Source organism: Ceratotherium simum, chromosome 2 (genome assembly GCF_057802395.1).
Source record: "Ceratotherium simum simum isolate JZ-2026a chromosome 2, ASM5780239v1, whole genome shotgun sequence".
In the NCBI taxonomy this organism is placed as follows: Eukaryota; Metazoa; Chordata; class Mammalia; order Perissodactyla; family Rhinocerotidae; genus Ceratotherium; species Ceratotherium simum.
Window position 1 is genome coordinate 81,267,509 of NC_141901.1, and position 20,741 is coordinate 81,288,249.

Genomic DNA, 20,741 nt, shown 5'->3' on the forward strand with positions numbered 1-20,741 from the left:
ATTTATTTTCTTGAACACCTACTATGTTCCTGGTCATTCACTGAAAATGCAAATACTTTTAAGATAATAGTCAGTGCCTTAGGGAGTCAAGAGTTCCGTCCTGGGAAGTCTATAGGCGGTAGAAATGTCTACACTGCCAAGCAAGGACTAGAGAGGGAGGGCTGGTCAGACCAAATGTCGGGAAAAGGTGAAACCAAAACGAAATCTTCAAACATGAGGTGGTATGGCCAGACAGCCAAGAGGAAAAGGCTTTGCAGACAGACAGAGCAACAATGAACCAAGGCAGATTAGCCTGAAATTTTAAATTTAGGAGAAATTTCTAGAATATGAGGTTCAAAGAGGGGTGTGGAGAGTTGGGAGAGAATTCACAGGTTGGATTAGGTTGGTAGCCTAAAGCCTTTTTTTTCAGTTGGGAACATGAGAAATTTCTCAAATGTCTTTCCCACCTAAAGATGTAGAATATTCATAAAGCAGTGAAATCTGCGTGAGAAAAAGCAAATAAAATCAATCCTTCAGCAAAATTGTCAGAGAATGAAGTTAAAAAGCATTGTCTATACGGGGAGCTTGGAGCAGATTGACCTTCTCAGAGTGAAATTGGATCTACTGACTCTGTGTACACAATCTACTCTTAGCACCAGTGTACCCTGAGAATTTAGCAAGGGTTCCATTGGCTTTAGAATATATGAACACATTACTGGAACCACAGAATACTCATAAAGATGGTATATAGTGCAGCATTCCTTATTCTAGGCTCTAAACTACTTCCTCTAAAGTGTGCAAAGAGCGATTACATTTCAGCGTTAACACTAGCTACTCTGTGACATGCTCTAGAGCCAGCTCCACAAAGCTTGTCCAGAGTAGCCTGTGGGACTTCTTCTTTTGGCTTAACTTATGCATTGGCTGGTGACAGGAAGAAAGAATGAGGTGCAGTATTCTGATTAGGATACTCTGAATGTAACCCTAAATTGGACGAAACCACCGACAGATTGCCTCAAGTTGGCACCGGGTTCCGTGGGATCCTTACCAGAAGCAGCTGCAGCACTGTCTTCCAACACCATGACTGCCAACCTCTGATGAGATTCCCAGAGGCCTGACCAAGTGAGCCAGGCATTAGACAGATTTCACGTTAAGGAGCTGCAGCCTCTGGGTTTTTAAGTAAACCACCGAGTAATGTGCTTCATTCTGGGGCTGGGTGGCAAGGGGATGCAGAATGAGTTCCTTTTTCACTTTGCATTTTCTTTTAAAATCTTCTGCTGTGCAGATGAATCCAAAGGTGAAGAATGGTGAGCAACAGACTGACAGAACAAATTGCCCAAAAAAATATATTCATAATCATGTGATAACCAAAAATGAGAATCAGGCCACCAATCACGTTAAATTCATGCTATCCTAACAAGGATTCTTAAATTAACCTTGAAAGCAACAATTAGACTCTTGGTAGCTCACCGGGAAGATTTTTCCGTTTCCTTTCTCTCTCTGCCTCCATCTCTCTGCCTCCCGCGCTCCTCTCTACTTACTCTCTCTTTCTCCCTCCCTGCCTCTCTGTCTTAGTCTTCTCTCTGTCCCTCTTCCTTCCTTTGCCTCTTTTTCTTTCTCTCACTGTAAGTCCAATTCCTCCAGAATTCTGCCACATACAAGATGCATCCAGGTTTATATCATTGAAACAATGGCTTCATTTGATAGAAAGATGCCGGTAGGTTCTTGACCAAAGTAGGATGCACAGTCAGAATTAAACTATTTCTAGCTATAAAATGAGCCTCAAACATAATTTCCTTTTATGGCTGTCTAAAAATTGAGGAAAAGAATCTACCACAACAAATTTTTGTGTCAAAAGATAAAGATATTGGTCAACCAATCCAACCACAGAGCCTTTCCATTTCTTTCAAGAAACTCTTCATGCCAAATTTTCTTTTGCTTTCTTTGGAAAGGAGGAAGTTAGCAAACTGCCAAGCACAGATATTTTTTCCCACACATGGGGAAAAAACTTCTTTGAGCTGCACACATGACATATGAAAAAAAACAAAATTTTCTTAAACTTGCCTCCTAAACTTTATGAATGAACCCATTATACATCTAATTCTGTACTTTCTTAAAAACAGATTTGTAATGAACTATTTTATGCCCTTTAAATAATTTAAAATCCCAAAGATGCAGTTTTCAGCACAGCCTTAGCATAGACTTTGGTATGTGCTGCATATATTAGATTGCCCTAGTTTCACACGCTCAATGACAAGTACATTTCAGTATTTTGATATTTTCTGCATTGGTTTGAAAGAGATAGTATTATCACAGAGTCGTCTCACCAGTAAATATTTATAGGCAGTTTTATTTCTAGTTTAGGGTTTGAGTATTTTATCTTACAATACCTAAAAAAGGCATTGTAGATTTGCTGCTTTAGCTTTTGATAGAGAGCGTGTTTACGGCATGGCTGTGGGAGGTTTTTTTCTTTAATAATTTACAAAATTACCTGCAGTAAAATCTTCACCTGCTCTTTGTTTTCTTAGCACCGCAAAATTGGAATTACATATAAAATCTTTCCTCCAGGAGATTTATGTCTACTACGGAAAGAAAATCTCCACTTAAATTTTTATGAAACATCAAAATTACGATCTCCTTTAGCAAAACAATACAAAGAAGCCTTTTGTTGGGTGAGGAGTATTTCCAATATTTGAGGACATCATTCTTTATCTCCCATTTAATCTTTATTTTCCTGTGGCAGCTTCTTTTGGGTTTCATTGATTTCCCTGCTTGTATGCGCAGTGTGCTAATTTGCCTTTCATTACAGAAAGTTCCAAGTGCCAACCACAGAGGCTAACCCCAGCCAGAGGACAGGCCTCCCGGATGGCTGTGCTTTTCACAGTTTAATTTGAAGTTGTTACATAAAAGGACTGATGGCTAGTTGTTTCCTCCTTTTCCCCAGGACTGGCCACCCCATCCCTGAAGAGGGCCATGGTACCCATTGGTGGCCCCAGTTTAGCTGCGTATGGAAGTAAAGATGCCCAAATTCTGTCCTTCACTGTGACTTGGATTTACATCTCTCTTTATTGAATTGAATATGTGTTTTAATAAAGGGTTTATATAACACCCACAGAGTAGTTATCAATTAATTACCCATGGAAATTTAGGGATGTTACACAGTGGTTGTTATTATACCCAAGGCATTAGACATATGTTACATAAAAGATGCAGTCACCTTGAAATTACATTGGCAAGGCTGCCTCTTTTCTATAGAATATTATACATTCTAATGTGAAAATTGAGTTAAAAACCTATTAGGAGATGGGAATGGCATGTTCCAAATGATTTAAGGCAGGCTTATCCACATTTTCTGTAAGCTCAGCAGAATTTTAGGAAATTGTGCCCACTGTTTGAGAAGTTTCTTAAGTTCTCTGGACACTCTTGCCCTCCGTGGAGTGAGGCTTTGTATTTCAGAGAGCAAACAGGCAGCTCATTTAGAACCCTGGCTCCATCTGATTCAGTCCATGGATTCATCCAGAGCCACCTGCAGATGCTACGAGGCAGGGGGAGATGATGTGTGGCCCTAAGGTGCAGTCCTAAGGCTGGAAACATTGCACCTATGCATCAGCACCTGGAAGCGGGGGCCAGAAAAAGCACTGTAGAGTGAATAATGGGGGAAGATAGATGGACGGCAGCAGGGACCCAGGATACTGACTGACAGAGAAGAGAAGGAACGAGATCTTCCAGGTCTCAGGACAGTGGTGGCAACCACAGGACGTGGCAGGGTCAGCGGGGAAGGCAGGCAGAGAAGAGACTCAGCTGGCCCTCAAGTCAACGAGAAAGCTGCTGACAGGTTTTATAGGATTATTCCACTCTGTACCTGCCCTGAGGACTGTCGAAACTCTCAGCCTCCAAATAATTTTCCCGTGTCTGGGACGAAAGCTTATGCTGTTTTGAGGGGAGCATAAGGTGGTGGTGTTTGTTTATGTTTTTTTTTCAAACTTATCAGGGATAAAAATTATCTTCCTTCCTGGCTGAAGAAATTAAGGAGTTGCATTAGCTATTTTTGAAGCTATAATCTAAAATATCAGAAAATCAAAGTCATTACTTGAGGGCATTGTACTACATTGATTTTTAGAAAAATTACCTCTATAGTTATAGTTTAATTAAAAAATACCAGAAACCAGCAAAATGTTTTCATTTAGCTATTCATTAAATGAATTTGAACAAAACCTAAGTCAAAAATTTACCCTAATTCATTGCTACTCTAAAAAGGGAAGTAATCCATTACTTATGTAGAAGTAAACCGCTGAGCCTTGACAGCCTGACAATTCAAAAGGGGGAAGAGTGGGAAAACAATACCCCATGGAAAGGACACACAAGTCACATGGTAAATCCCCCAGGGTCTCTCCTCCCTTCCTAAAACTGTGATTCTAGAAGGCATGTGCAATGACATGGGTTGGGTTGGTCTCCTCTTGCTCACGTATCCGAGGATGGCTAGGACACTGAGGAGACCCAGAATTTCCTTTCTGGGAGCCAAGATTTTCTCTGAAGAACCCACTGTCTCTAACTTGAGAGTGAATATTAAAGATACTGGGAAACTAAGAATTCCAAAGATTTTGCACAAAAAACTATTCATCCAAGGCCTAATTTGCCCTATTGGGATTGTAGTTGCTCACGGCTATCAAAAATAGCTTAACTGAAAATTCAAGTAGGTACTTATGATTAGTTTTTAAATAAACCACAATTGACTTATTAAATACAAAAGATCATCACACTTGAGAATGAAATAAGACTGCCGAATGGAGAGTGTTCTGAAGGTCAGTATACTGCATTTTGGTTACACAGATTAGCTATCAAATGACAATAGTCCCTAATATTTAATAGGACTGTCCCATTCAGTCTGCTCTTAGAGCCTTATTAAAAAAAAAAAAAACTGAAAGCTGGGAAGACAGTATTACTATTGTCATTTTAAACTACCGAAAGATTTGATGATTTACCCAGAGCAACCTGGATTATCAATGGCAACATTGCTGAAGTGTCCATATTCCTAAATCTATGCTTTAAGCCTCTATTCTGAGGTCCATCCCTTATCCAAAAAATTATGCCAAGCTTTTCCAAATGCAAAATTTTAAATATAATGTTGAACTTAAAAATGTTTTTTTCATACTAAATGAAAATGAAGATTATCAACTAACTTAATCTTCTTCTCCTCTTCCACATACAGGGTTTGATGTTTTTTTCCAGTTGCATAGCTTGGAATGACCTGGAATTGACAGTATAACTCGGAGCGTGGCAGTGTTCTGAGGCTGCCCTAGACAGAAGCTGGTAAACACTTATCTATGATATTTAACAAAGATTTGGAAGATGGAAGGAAATTATGTTAAAATGGAAAAAATAATTAATTGACATATAAAATTAGAATAAACCAGAAAAGAAGTGTAGTTCAAGTAGATAATGAATTTGAATAATTTGGGCTACCAAAATAAGCCATATATTCCTGGCAGCATTAATTATTCAGATTCATGTTTTACTTTGAGTTTATTGAATAATTGTCAAAATTATATTTATTTTTGGTTCATATATTCGTGGTTGATACTAACTGTGAATTTTAAAGCTTTATTTTTAACAAACTTTAAATGTTACTTTTGGTTCCGAGGTTGAAAAGTAAATACATTAGCAATATGTAAATAATCCCCTGGTCCTTTATTCCACACTTTGAAAACATGTTTATTTGAGAAGTAAATTCAAAGCTACTAAAGATTTTCTTTTAGCTCTTTTAAGACATTATAAAGGTAACATCTTGTGTATTACTAACTAAACGATAGATTTGTTCTTCTTGTCTTATTGTTATGGCTTTTCTTTTTTGATAGCACATTATGTTCTCTGCACAATTCATAATGACTGTAATCTGAACAGTTAGTTGATAGGGCTGAAGAGGAAACTGCCACCAGAAATCTGTGAAAGCAAATTCATTAACACATTTTATAATGTAAAGGGAATAGTAAAAAATCCCTTGCATTCGTATATTTATATAGGCACTGTTTTAGTTCCTAGGGCCGCCATAAAAAATTACCACAAACTTAGTGGCTTAAAACAACAGAAATTTAGAAATTTATGCTTTCACAGTTCTGGAGGGCAGAAGTCTGAAATCAAAGTGTCAGCAGGGCCACGCTCCCTTCAAAGGCTCTAGAGGTGAATCCTTCCTTGCCTCTTCCAGCTTCTGGTGACTCCAGACTTTCCTTGACTTGTGGCCACATCCCTCCAGTCTTTGCCCTGTCTTCACACTTCTCTGTGCATCTCTCCTTTGTGTGTCTCTTACAAGGATAATTGTCATCCAGATAATCTTGAATGGTCTCATCTCAAGATCCTTAATTTAATTACATGTGCAAAAACCCTTTTCCAAATAAGGTCACATACACAGGTTCCAGGGTTTAGAATGTAGACATATCTTTTGGGAGGCCAGCACTCAACTTGCTACAGTCACCTTTCAAAGCTTTCTACTCACACACTCATTGCCATTAAAAGGTTATTCTGTACTGTCACTGCAGGCATAGGAGCTAGAACACGCTGAGTCACTGATCCCGTTGCAAAGTCCCAATCACAGCGATCGTGTGACTGGGAAGCAAGAGCTCTGGGAAGAGCAACCCTTAATTTTTGTTTGTCACAGTCTCCTTGCACAAAACCCAGTGTCAGACCGCTGATGTCCTAGGGCATCAATTACAGCTGGTCTTATTTTGGCACAAATGTTACCTAGGAGTTTTACCAACTACATGTGTCTCTTGTTATGGGATCCTTCAGCAGCAACAATTAAAATCATGTCCTCCCTCCCATCTGCCTCGAAAACACCTTTCTCCTACTAGGTTGGTTTGAGAGGAGTTTTTTGGTTTTTGGATTTTGTTTTGTTTTTGTTTTTGTTTCTTATTAACTCTGGGTTTCAGTCAGATATCAGGAAGCTCCCACTATTCTGGGACATTTTCCCATGTTGCCAAGTCCTTTAAAAGTACTGTCACCTCTTCTTCAAATAAAGAACTCTCATTGGAAAAAACCTACAGCATTTGTTCAAACTTAAGGACTTTTCATAAGCTTAAAACAGGCAAAATAAAAGAGAGTTCAACATTTTTCACTTTCCACTTACCACTGGAAGACTTTACGGCATTTTATTTTATATCTCAGGACACTTGTGAGGAAGGCATTCATTTTTAATGACTGATATGTAAAATGGAGAGCAGGTAAGGGTAGTCCTATCTGCCCACGTTATAGCTACCAAAGAACTTACTCTTCATCTCTTTCCTCCTGAGCACTTAGCCAATCCTAGCCAAGGCTGGAAGATCAGTGAGCTCCCCAACTCAAGAATTAATCTTGCCACTGTAAACCGAGTTTCAGTTGGGTCAACATCTCCACTCATCTGCAAATTTGCCCTAGACCCTGTAGGCACAGCATCTATCTCATCCCCATGGCACATAGGCTTAGAATTTCAGAATAAACTTTAGACAGAGCTCTCGTGTAAAAAAGAATTTGGCTGGTCTTTGTCCCTGGTTCCTGAGATGTAACCTCTAAATCCTGGAATTTTTCTGAGTGATGGGAGTATCTTTTTTATTCATGGTGAGCCTGACCACACCTGAGTTTATGCTAATGCTAATGAGATGACTCACAGTGGACCCCTAGATAGTTTGTGCTAATAGGATGACTCAGGATGGGGGGCTGGCCATGCCAAAAAGACCGACCATGTGATGAGAGGATTGGGGCTTCTAGCCACGTGGCATTAGCCCAGCCTCTTGGGAGAAGATAGCTACTGGAGATTGAGTTCAACCACATAGCTGGTGATTCAATCACTTGTGCTTGTGTAATGAGGCCCCAACAGAAACTCTGGACACTGAAGCTTGGGTGAGCTACCCTGGTTGGCAATACTCTTCATATTGTCACACATCAGTGTGCCAGGAGGGTGATGCACACTGTCTCCACAGGGGGAGGACAACAGAAGCTTCACATTTGAGACCCTTCCAGACCTCATTCTGTGCATCTCTCCCTTTAACTGGTTCTAATTTGTACCTTTTTGCTATAATACAAGTGTGATCGTAAGTATGACGCTTTCCTGAGTTCTATGAGTTGTTCTGGCAAACTATCAAAACTCAGGGGTCAGTGAGAACCCCTGAATTTGTAGTCAGTTGGTCAGAAGTGAGAGTGGCCTGTGGACCTCCAGCTTGCGGCTGAAGTGAGGGCAGTCCTGTAGAGTATCATGCCCTTAACCTGTGGAGTTTGGCCCAACCTCAGGTAGTTGATATCAGAAATCACTGCAGCTCCAAATTCACTACTTACACTAGGCATTTTATATAGTGACTTAGTTACCTGTTGGCTGTTGTCACAAATTACCACAAACTAAATAGCTAAAAACAACACACATTTATTATCTTACAGTTTTGGAACATAAAAGTCTAAAATGAGTTGGCAAGTGCTGCATTCCTTCTGGAGATTCTAGGGGAGAATCCATTTCCTTGTCTTCTCCAGCTTCTGGAGGAAGCCAGCATTCCTTGGCTTGTGGCACTGCATGATTCCCTCATATCTCCTTCTCTCCCTCTGCTTCTACTGTCACGTCACCTCTGACTTTGACCCTTCTGCCTCCCTCTTATAAGGATCCTTGTGAATTCATTGGGAAATGAATCCAGAAAAATCTCCCCCTCTTAAGATCCTTACCTTAATCACATATGCAAAGGCTCTTTTGCAATGTAAATTAACATATTCACAGGTTTTGGGGATCAGGACACAGGCATATTTTGGGGGTCATTATTCTGTCTCCCACATATGGCTTTTGGCAAAAGCGGTAGCCTCCACTATGTTTTTGTTCAAAGCTACAGCCATACTTTGCAATTGTTTCAAAAGGCACAAGTATATTTTGCTAAATGTAATTGGTTTCTTCTACATAGGCCTTTCTTGTTAAAATTTCATTATTACTACCCTTAGGGTTGTCTTTCTTTAATTTTTCCTTTTATTTCCTCTTACATACCTGTTATTATACATACCCAGATCCCTTGCACCAGAAGTTTATATCTGAGAATGGAGAATAGGATTCTAAATTCTGTTCCTAAATTCATTATATTCCTTCTTACAATGGCTTCTGATGCTAACACACTCATTTTTCTCAATAGCAATATAACAGAATAGCAATAGCGGGTAAGACAATGAGCAGAAGAGTAATTGTATCTGAGTTACAGACGTGGCTCCCACATTGAACTAGTTGTATGTTTTTGGAGAAACCCCTAAATCTCTCTAAGGTTCAGTTTCTTCATCTGTATAATGGCAATAATAGTTTTGTTGTAATCATATTAATAATTAGATTGCTGTGAGGCTGAGAGATCCAGCACAAAGCCTTGCACAAAGTGGGTTAAAAAAATCCCCTTCTTGGGGCCAGCCCAGTGGCATAGTGGTTGGGTTTGCTTGCTCCACTTCAGTGGCCCAGGGTTCATGAGTTCAGATCCCAGGAGCAGACCTACACATCGCTCATCAAGCCATGCTGTGGCAGCGTCCCACATACAAAATAGAGGAAGACTGGCACAAGTGTTAGCTCAGCGACAATCTTCCTCAAGCAAAAAGAGGAGGATTGGTAACAGATGTTAGCTCATGGCCAATCTTCCTCACAAAAAAAAAATCCACTTCTTTCCTTCACTGTCACCAACCATCACACACCTAAAGTGGGCCTACCTGCTCTTAAGAGAATCAGTTCACACAAGATCAGGACAGTATACATTCCACCCTAAGCCATACATTCTATATACACACATCACTGAAAATTGGCAAGGCAGGTCTGCTCCCAAGGTCAACACTGACTTGCTTTTGTAAACCATTCAGGCATGCATTACCTGGCTGTGGATGGGAGGATGAAATATAATATGAGAGGACAGCATCTTTCCTGACCTTCACTTGATTCTTCCAACTTCATCTCATTCTACTCTGCAGCCAGCATGACTTCCTCAAGGTTGTCTGGAATCTCCACCAGAAAGGAGACGATATCTGTCCTATTGGCCCATCTCTCCAGCACCTGACAGAATGTGGGGCACATATACCCACCTCACTCCATAAATATTTGCTCAATTAATTGAGTAACCTAAGGAATGCCTTGTTCTCTCTTGTTTTTTCATTTGACATTTTGCTTTACCCTCCATTCTCCACTGTTATTTCTCCTTTCTGACCCGTAGTCATCATTTAAGGACCAGCCAAACTGCTACCCAGATCTCACTCCTTTGGTAAGTTTTTTCTGACCACTCCATAATACCTGTTCTCACTTGCTTCTAAATTTCTCCAACATTCCCACTTATCTGGGACTTATATCTTGCACTGTATTCTTCATAACCTTTTCACCTCTGTTAAATATAAAATGAAAGTCCCTCAAGAACAGACAACGTGTCCCATACTTCTACCACTAGTGTGTAGCCTGAACACATAGGAGGCATTTAGTAAATGCTTCTGGAATTAACCTTCCCTTGCTCCAAGTAACAAGCACTGCACAAGGACCTTAAGAAATATGCCCATAATTGTGGTTATAATCAGTTTGATCATTTTGTGTAAATTGACAAAATTGTTTAACTAGATTGTTTTCTTTTGAACAATGTGGCTGATTGATATACTGAATTTGACTATACAAAATCCAACTGAAATTCATATTTGCAGTCTGCACAAATTAAGTGAGATACAGTGGGGGCCACCAAAAGTGCTGCTGGGCTACTAATGGCAATCCCAGATCACATTTTATAGAATTTCTGCCTCAAGTTTTGGGGTTTCTCATTGTTTCTTTCGTAAAGTAATCACTCCAAGGTGTATGTAGGGGCTGGATGGTTATTGTAAATGGCAAACTGTGTTAATAGGAGTCAGGGAGGAACTTAATTATTCTTCCAATTTCCAAAGGCAATGATGTATCACATTAATACTTTTCCTTTGCTTTTCCTGCACGCTAGTAGCTGAACGTGAAATGATGTCCCGTCCCTAGTGTGTTTGCAAAGGTGTCATAAATTGCACCTCTGCACCTTTTCAATCGAAGAGCTATGTTTTCCTGATACTACCTGTCTGCACAGACCACAGACAGAACAGCACAGGCTATGAAAATAGTGTAGACAATGTGTTATTCCAATTTTATTTTAGGAGTTATTTTTTTTTAATTTGAGGATTTTCCCTGAATGACTTCCGTTCTGCAGGGCTGATGGCTCTTACTAACCAAATCTTCTAGGAGTAAGATATTTTTTACTAGAATAGCCAATCAACTTTAGTAGTCTTCTCAAAATCTCTGAAATTCTGAAAATAAGACACCTGCAACTTTACAATACTATGATTGGGCAAATCAATATTTCATCACAAAGAATGTAAGTCCCTGGGACAGTTCCTAATGGTGTGTGACTAGGGCCAATGCCTCTGTGTCACTCACTACACAGTGCAGATGAGGGAGTCAATTGTAGATGGGGGAGTCAATTGAACTGCTGCTTCTCAATGTATAAGCCAATGCAACCAAGTTCTTAGGCTATCAGACTACGTGACCTTTGGCAAAAAAAGCTCTGAGTTAGGTTGTACCACTGTCACAATCCTCTAATTAGAAATCTTCGGAGAATTACTAGATAAAATTGCTAAAACAGTAGAAATTTATAGAAATAAAATTTTCCCTTGAATTCAAAATATTATTAGGTTCTGTAATGTTGAGGATAAAAGGCCAGTTAAAAACAAAATAGTTTTGTATGAGGAAGAGAAAAAAGGGAAAGGAGAAAGGAAGGAAGGAGAAATGGAGGGGAAGAGGAGGGAAGGAAAGGAGAGAGGGAGAAGGGGAAGGAGAGCAAGAGGGAAAGTTGATTTTGAGATGTTTAAATAAAGTTAATTCTAGCTAGTGAGATTGTGTATGAATTTCTTTTCTTTTTGTTTATCTCTGCTTATTTTCTTATATAATAACCTATCTCTTATAGGCAAAAAAATTTTATTTTATGAAAAAATTAATTTAGAAATGTCCACAGTGCCAGAATTCCCATCACCCTTTTTTGCCAGATACCCAAGACTTCCATTTGTTTATTTGCTCAAAACAATAGTTAGTGATTTCTTTAGTTTTTTAATGAAAAAGTGATTGGAAAATGATGCTGAATTTTACTTTTCCACAGTAGACCTCCCCTTATCCACAGTTTCACTTTGTGGTTTCGGTTATCTGCGGTCAACTGCAGCCCGAAAATATTAAATGGAAAATTCCAGAAATAACCAATTTGTAAGATTTAAATTGTGCACCATTCTGAGTAGCTTGATGAAATCTCACTCCATCCCACCTAGGACATGAATTATCTCTTTGCCCAGTGGATCCACTGGACACTGTGTATTGCACTGTGTACATTACCCACCCGTTAGTCACTGTAGTTGTCTCAGTTATCAGATCGATTGTCAGGGTATCATGGTGGTTGTGTTCAAGTCTCCCTCATTTTACTTACTAGTGGCCCCAAAGCACAAGAGTACTGATGCTGGCAATTCGGATGTGCCAAAGAGAAGCCATAAAGCGCTTCCTTTAAGTGAAAAGGTGCAAGTTCTGGATTTAATAAGAAAAAAACAGTGAGCTGAGGTTGCTAATACCTGTGGTAACTTTTATTACAGTATACGGTTACAATTGTTCTATTTTATTATTAGTTATTGTTGTTAATCTCTTACTGTGCCTAATTTATAAATTAAACTTTATCATAGGTATGCATGTATAGGAAAAAACATAGTACATATAAAGTTTGGAATTATCCTCAGTTTTGGGCCTCCACAGGAGATCTTGGAACGTATCCCCTGCAGATGAAGAGGAACTACTGTATTTATTTTATTAATCTCTCCAGACACTTCAGCCTTATATATCAGCTATGAGCTGATGGTTCAACTGTTCCTAAGTTGTAAAAGGAATAGAAAAATTCTTTCTTTCTAGGAACGCCCAGCTCTTTATGTCTCCCAAAAGTCCAGGTACCAAGTAAAAGACGAAATGCTAGCATAAGTCACGTTGGTTTTTTGTTGCTTGTCTAGCTCTTTTGGTTCTCAATTAAATTACTGGAAAAAATTATGGTGATTTAAAAGCTAAAGTAATCTAAAAGGAAGAGAACTGGACATACCGGTAATGAGAAGTTGGGTTTCTGCCTTGAAAGTAATTTAACTCCTCTGTTGCCTCTGTTTCCCCACAGTAAAATAGGAATGAGAGCTGTCCTTCCTACTGCTCAGGGATCTAGTAAAAGAACAATGGATAATAAATATGCAAAAGTCCTATGTCTACTTAACAAGCTATATTACTACCAGATTGGTTTTTTTGGCCTCTAATTACTAGTTAGTTTGAGCGAAGCCCTGTGCTAAGCATGTTATATGCATTATACCCTTTAATCCTTAAATAAGCTACAGTATTATTGTCTTTTTAGAGTTATTAAACTTTAACCAGTTCAATTTATGCCTTCCCCAAAGTGTGCTCATTTGCCATGCTCTCTAGCTGGAGTGACTATAGCAAAGACTTAACACCGTCCACCATCATGAGCCGTCTCTGCTGTGGCCAACGCTCCCAGCCCCACATGTTGCTCACAGGCACAGCTCAGCAACCTCTTCTTATGCCCAGGAACTTCCCTGTCACCACTGAGGCACGAGGCGCTGCCACATCTATGCATATGCAAATGAAAAATGTCAGGGAGCTCAAATCCCATGGGGCAAACATTAACCACGGTGAAATGGGGATGAGAGGATATATTTTTCTCTCTTGCTGTCCACACTCCATACTGTTTGGAGGCACAATAGCTTCTTTCAGCTTCTCTGAAGGGTCCTGAGAAACCAAGTGGTCAGTTTATCATAAAGCTATGGCTAGCTCCTTGATTTACTGCCTTAATATTTGGTCCCCTTTCCTGATCTTGCCTTCCTTCTACCTCACTCCTACTTTCCTGGGTTTCCACTTCCATAAACTATTAGCACTTAAGCGCTTGCTTCAGGGTTTGTCTTCTGGAAAACTCATGCGAAGAGAGAAGGCCGTCACTTAACAGACCTGATGGGGAATCACAGAATCATAGGCAAAGGATCTGTTGGGTAGAGCATCACAAAAGACAAGTCACATGTCAAGGAAAATTTCTTTCAGATCAATATTTATCTGTCATAAATAATTATATACCCTGTGTATACAACGTAATGTTAAAGAGTGAGAATAATAGAAAACAAACTCAGGAAAATACCAATATCTTTCTATTAGTTAGAATGGGCTATACTTATGCTACATAACAGACCATCTTAAAATCTGTTACTTAAAACATAAATTTTTTTTTCTCCCTCAGACAATTCTCCAGAGCAGCCAATCATCCATGTGAAGACTGAGTGATCCAGGCTGCTTCACTCCTGAGGCTCAGCCATTGCCCGTCGCCTCTACTCTAGGCAATGAACAGAGAGAGAGAGAGAAGGAAACATCGTGCAAATGTTCGCTGCCTCACCTCGGAAGGGACATACATGACTTTTCGTCAATGGCTTCACTCACCTGCATGAAGCTGGTAAGAGGAGTTTCCAGTGGTCCTAGGAAGAGACTTTATATTGAAAAATACTGCTCATGTCTACCATAATCTATTTATAATTTACACACAAGAGGCAGCTACTGCTTGTCAATGTTTTATGGTGAAAAAGGTTTACCAGGGATATAATAAAATCAAAATATTTTATATTTTGAAATATTGATCAGAGTTCACTGATGCTATTTAATCTGGTAATCTGTCATAGGAGTCAGATTGCTCCATTCCCATTATTACCCGATTCCCAAAGGCACTTGGGAAAGTCACTTCAACCTCACAGGCTTTGGTTCATAATCTATAAATAGGATGTTGGAATAGATGACATCAATAAGTGTCCCTTCCAGATCTCCATTTCATAATTTTTGTCTCAATCGCACTGGGAACTGTGGAAGTCCTATGAGAGAGACGGCCCCTGGTTTTTGCTCTAGCCTCTACCGCCATCTCGCAGTCGGTACTGCAGGCGCCATAAGCCCAGGATTTGAGCGGGAGGATACTGCTTACTCCTGGTTCAGGACTGAGGATGCTGAGGTCACACCTACTTGATTGAGTTTCTTGCCATGCTACAGTAAGTGATTGAATGTCAAGGAAAAAGTTAGCGCATGACTCCTAACACAGAAAATGGTGCGCTAAATTTTGTCATTTTCCCCACTGTTTTATTATCCTTACCTGTTGAGAGAAAAGTGATTAAGCAGTGAGTGTTAGCTTTACTTGCAGAGTTAGAAGAAACAGTGCATGCTGGTGGAACGGCTCCTGCTCTATGATTAGCTAATGAAGCAGAGGGGAGAGCATATGAGAAGAAATAACAACAGCAGCATAAACCAAGCTGTAGGGAGAACTAATGCCTTCCCATTGGGATGAGAGGGCAGACTGACTAGGTGGAGTCTCATAAGACACATCTGATTTTCATCTTCTTTTTCTCTTTTCTTGCCCCCAGTCTCCGACCTCAAGGTTCAAACCTTGCACCACGAAACACAAATATACACAGCCAGAATATGGCCATTCTGCACACAGCCTTAGTCTGATTCCTAGTATCAGTGCCACAAAATTGTACCCACTGCAGTACTTATTAATAGTGCATTCTGTCCCACTGTGCTATGCTGATGCTTTTGTGAGTGAGTTAAATAGAATCAATTCCTGTTGTCGACAAACCTACATTTCAGACCACACTATATTAATGTGGTCAAAATAGAATTATCCAACCGGGGTGACATTAGAGCAAAAGCTAGCCTATTCTGAATAAGTATTACATTCTGTTTTGAGCTCAGCAGTTGTGGGTTTTGTGGAGTGAGCAAGTAGCACATTAGAATAAAAGAGAGAGTCAGTATCACACACACAGTCGTGATGGGCTACAGGGAGGAAGGGAAAATGAAAGAGACCTTTGAAGGCTGTAAGGGAAGGTATTTGGCAAATCCAGGCAGGGGCAACACTCTAGACACAGGGAGGGGAAGGTATACAGGTATGCAATTAGAAGAAAATTGAGGTGTCTCCAGAATGAAGGAGAGCAGAAACTGAATGAAGGGCGGAAAATTGAATTGAGCGGTACGAAGATTAGTATGAGAAGAGAGAGAAGAATGGGTGGAGAGAACAGGATGCCAAGAATTAACTAGAATGACTGGAACAAGGCACAAGGGTGTCTTACTGCTTTGTTCACACTACTAATCTGTACAGTGCTATTTCCTTGCTTGTACAATTAGAAGTATTGATTCTCAAATTTCTTCTCTTCCTCTACTCTCTTGGGAGTTTCGAGCATCTAAATCCTGTAACTTTTTGTTGTTTGAAATTTTGGTTTGTCAAAAAAGTTGCTAGGAAGTCCCCAGTTTTAGAAGAATTTACCATAATGATCTGGGAGAGGCAGTCAGTTTTCCTGCTTGACCCATTCATTCAAGAAACAGTTATTGAGCTCGTCTATTTCATTAACTGCCTGAGTTTATTTGAATCTCTTTGTTATTTAGTCACAAATTCAAAAATATGCTTGGCTTTGTTTTTCATGTATTAAAGAGACCTGGGTTTTTTGGGCAGGATATTTAAAATCTGAATGAACAAATTAAAAACTTATGAAAGTTGTTAATGATTTTGATAATCAATGAATTTCAGAAATTATGGTAAACTGTGTGCAGATACTATTCATGAAATGCAATCCCACTTTTTTTTATTAAATTAATAAAGAGAAAATATCCTCGACTTCCCTTTCCCTCTCCCGGACGTACAATTAGCAATCAAGTCCTATAAGTCCTTCCTCCATAATCTCTCAAACTAAGCCCTCCTTTCCAACCTGATTGTCCCCAACATCCCTTCACGACTCCACATTTCTGTTAACCATTCTGTGCCTTAGTTTCTTCGTCTCAGAAAGGTGTATTAATAGGACCTTGTTCACAGAGTTATTGAAGGATTAAATAAGTGTCTGGCATTATAGTCAGCATTATCTATACTCATATTATAGTTATTATTCTTTGTGGCACTAATGTAAGCCCTGCTTTGAATATTTGAATATGTGAAGATGTATGTTTCCTAATTCTCAACTACATTTTCTGCTAGTGCGTCAAGTCTTATTTGCTGAGGCGCCTCCTACGATCGGGCTCTGGGTTAGGCGTTTTCACATTGTTGTCTCATTTAATCCACTTCTCATAAACCCTGAGAGAATACTTAATTTTCTCAGACCCCAAAGACAGTTCTTTCGGTGGAGAGAATAACTTGCTCCGTTCGCTTCATCCTGTAACAAATCAAGCACCTGGGTAAGCGCACTGGGTACCGGACTGTTGGAGGAATATCTCAGCCCAGAGCGTGAAACCTGGTTTTATCAAGCCGTGAGATCTATTTAAAACATTCTCTTTTAAAGCTGCATTGCGTAAAGTCTGGATTTGGAAGCACACCTCCAAAGAGGTCCTTGAGAAAGTTTTTAGTAGAGCTTCTAACCTAAAACAGAAGCGCCTGAGATCGAAGAAAATCTTTTCTGTTTCTAAATATCATCCGAAAAGATTTTCAAACCATCTTTCGTAACCTACCGCAAAATTGGTGTCTCAGAATATCCAAAATGCCTTCACTGTAATATAAATTACTCTGCAAGATCTACTTCCTGTTTTTCTTTCTTCTATAGAAATGAAACCAATTAGTACTCTTTTATATAATAATAACTCTACTTTTACTGTCTTCAGCACTTCTTTTGCTTAGATAAATACTAGCTTCTTTGGGTTTGCTGCAACCTAATTATCTCTGTGCCTCTTCACTGAATTTACCCAGAAATTTCCCAAATAAGTTTGTGAAGGCCAAAACAGTAGAAAGAACTCTGGTTTCACTATTGATAAATTTAGTAAGAAAAGTGACTCAGGTTCTTTAGTTAGACATTTTGCTATGATGTTGAAAACGCTAACTTTACTAACTGGCCAGTTCTCCCTGGAAATAATTTATATCTGTTTGATACTTGTAAACTTGAATATATTTTAATATTTTTATCAAACATTGTTTCAGACTTTTTCTTTATTTCTGTGGATAGTTTTATGTTTTTTATGTGATCTAATCATATTTATATCCTGTTTTCCTTCATTGCTCTTACAATTATAAAATCTTTCTATATTCAAACGTCTTTACATTTTTTAACTTTAAAAATTCCAATTTTTATATTTAACTCTTTACTGTGCGTGATTCTGTTTTGCTCAGTTTATTTGCTTTTTTTTTTTCCTGCATGTCACCTCAGGTGAGACTATCCATTTTTTTTCCTAAATATTTCTCAAAACATTCTCTACAGTTTTATGATATTCCTTTTTATGCATTAAGGTCTCATGTAGACCAAGGGAGTGCTTTATGAAAAACTATTTTCACTTGGTCTCTGGGTCTATTTTACACCAGTTGTAGATAGGTTAAATAAATGTTTAATTAAATAATTGATATTTTATAATAAACAAGGGATTAAACATAGGAAAATAGTACAGATAACTTTTTAAAATTGTGATAAAATATACATAACATAAAATTTGCCATTTTAACCATTTTTAAGTAGACAGTTCAATAGCATTAAGTAGACTCATATTGTTGTACAACCATCATCACCAGAACTTTTTCATCTTCCAAAACCGAGATCACTTTTTTTTTTTTTTTTTTTGGTGAGGAAGATTGGCCCTGAGCTAAACGTCTGTTGCCAATCTTCCTCTTTTGGCTGAGGAAGATTCTCACTGAGCTAACACCTGTGTCAATCTTCCTCTATTTTGTATGTGGGATGCTGCCACAGCATGGCTTGATGAGGGGTGCATAGATACATGCCCAGGATCCAGACCTGCGAACCCCGGGCCGCCGAAGCAGAGCACACGAACTTAACCACTACGCCACCAGGCCAGCCTCTGAGATCACTTTTTAATAAGAGAGAAGGCTGAAATTTTCTTTCCCTTTTGCTATAACATTTTATCACGGTGCCAGGTTGTTTTTCTCAATAGAGTGTATGATTGACATTGGGCCGAGTCATTTACCTTCCTAGGGGCAATCTCTTGAGATCCTCAGCTGGCGGGCAGATTGATATAAATAATTTCTAGCCCAAATCCCAATGAGCAATATGTATTTTTGGCAAACAACTCTCCTGGATTTAGGCAAGACCAGGCAATACCTGGGCCTTTGTTGTTTCAGTTTGATGGAGTTCCTGAAAAGCAACGGTCTCCAGGATGCACTGACGGCCTAGCTCTTCCTGACTCTGGCCACAAAAAGTGGGTGACTTGTGGACATTGTATCTCCCAGAATACAATGTGCTGTAGTCATTTCAATTTTCTCTTTGCTATTTTCTTTAATTGATTTACAAAGAGAAATTAACATGAGAGTGGGTTTAGTTCTCAAGATGCAGCCAAAAGCAAGGCCTGAAGGTTATTTGATAAGCCCCGTGGTATTCTGAGTGGTTTAGGGACACATTTTTAGGGAATGTCAACTTTTTTACTACTACGAAAACCAAAGATCAGATTTCCCAGGTTCAGTATAAGTCCTTGAGGGAAGAGGCAAAATTTAGTTTTGGTCTTCAGCTTAGATTAGTTTATCTTTATAGGTTCCGTCTTTCTCTTAGCTTTTGGCTTACCTTCTGGCTAGCTCATCCATGCATTTTAAAAGACATTTAAGGGCCGGCCCCGTGGCTTAGCGGTTAAATGCGCGTGCTCCACTACTGGTGGCCCGGGTTCGGATCCTGGGTGCGCACCGAGGCACCGCTTCTCCGGCCACACTGAGGCCATGTCCCACATACAGCAACTAGAAGGATGTACAACTATGACATACAACTATCTACTGGGGCTTTGGGGGACAAAAAGGAGGAGGATTGGCAATAGATGTTAGCTCAGAGCCGGTCTTCCTCAGCAGAAAGAGGAGGATTAGCACGGATGTTAGCTCAGGGCTGATCTTCCTCACATAAATAAATAAAAGATATTTAAAAATATTTTGTTTAGCGTTTTTAAGTGTATTCGGTGGGAGGACCAGTCAGGATATCTAGACCTCTACTGCCAGAAACAGACGTCCATTCATTTCTACGTTCAAGGTATAGAGATATTGAATGTGTGCTTACTCTGCATCAAACTCTGCTAGAAACTGGGGAACCATGGAGAAACAGCAGGCAAGCTGCTTTCCCTAATGGAAATCATATTCTATTGGAGTTAAAACCACAAATAAATACAGATATGAGAGTGTGTAATTTTCACTTACACTGGGACAAAATGCTTGGCACAGACAGTAATTACTTAAAGCGTCCATCAAATTGTAGATCATGGTATCTGGAAGTCAGAGAATCTTCGGGATGGTGGGTAGGATTTAGACAGATGGGAGCACAGGAAGAGCAGGGCTTGGAATGAGACACCGAGTAACCCAGCTGGACTAGAGAACTACTGGCAGGTGTGTAGGGAGCGAAAGTGCATGTCAACAGTTTGGCTAGGTTGCATGGGGTCAGATCACAGAAAATTTTGAATGTCAAGAATGAAAATTTTCTTTTGCTCACTGGGAAGCAAGGGAGTAGTAGTAAGAGGGGAACAAAGGCTTGGAAAAAATACATCTGGTGTTATTATAGTAACTGTATTGAGTGGAGAGTGGAGAGTGGAGCGGGACATTCTAGAGAAGGTCTATGATGGAACCTACACTAAGGCAATGGTAACAGAAATGGAGCAGAGAGGGTGGGTATAAGACTTGAATCGAAATAATGCATTTAAGGACTTAGCATCGTGCCTTGCAAATAATAGGCACTTAATTACCATTAGTTTTTTTTTTTAATTGTTTTTCTTCATGGAAAAGGAATTAAATTGAGAGTTTGTGAATTGTCGCATA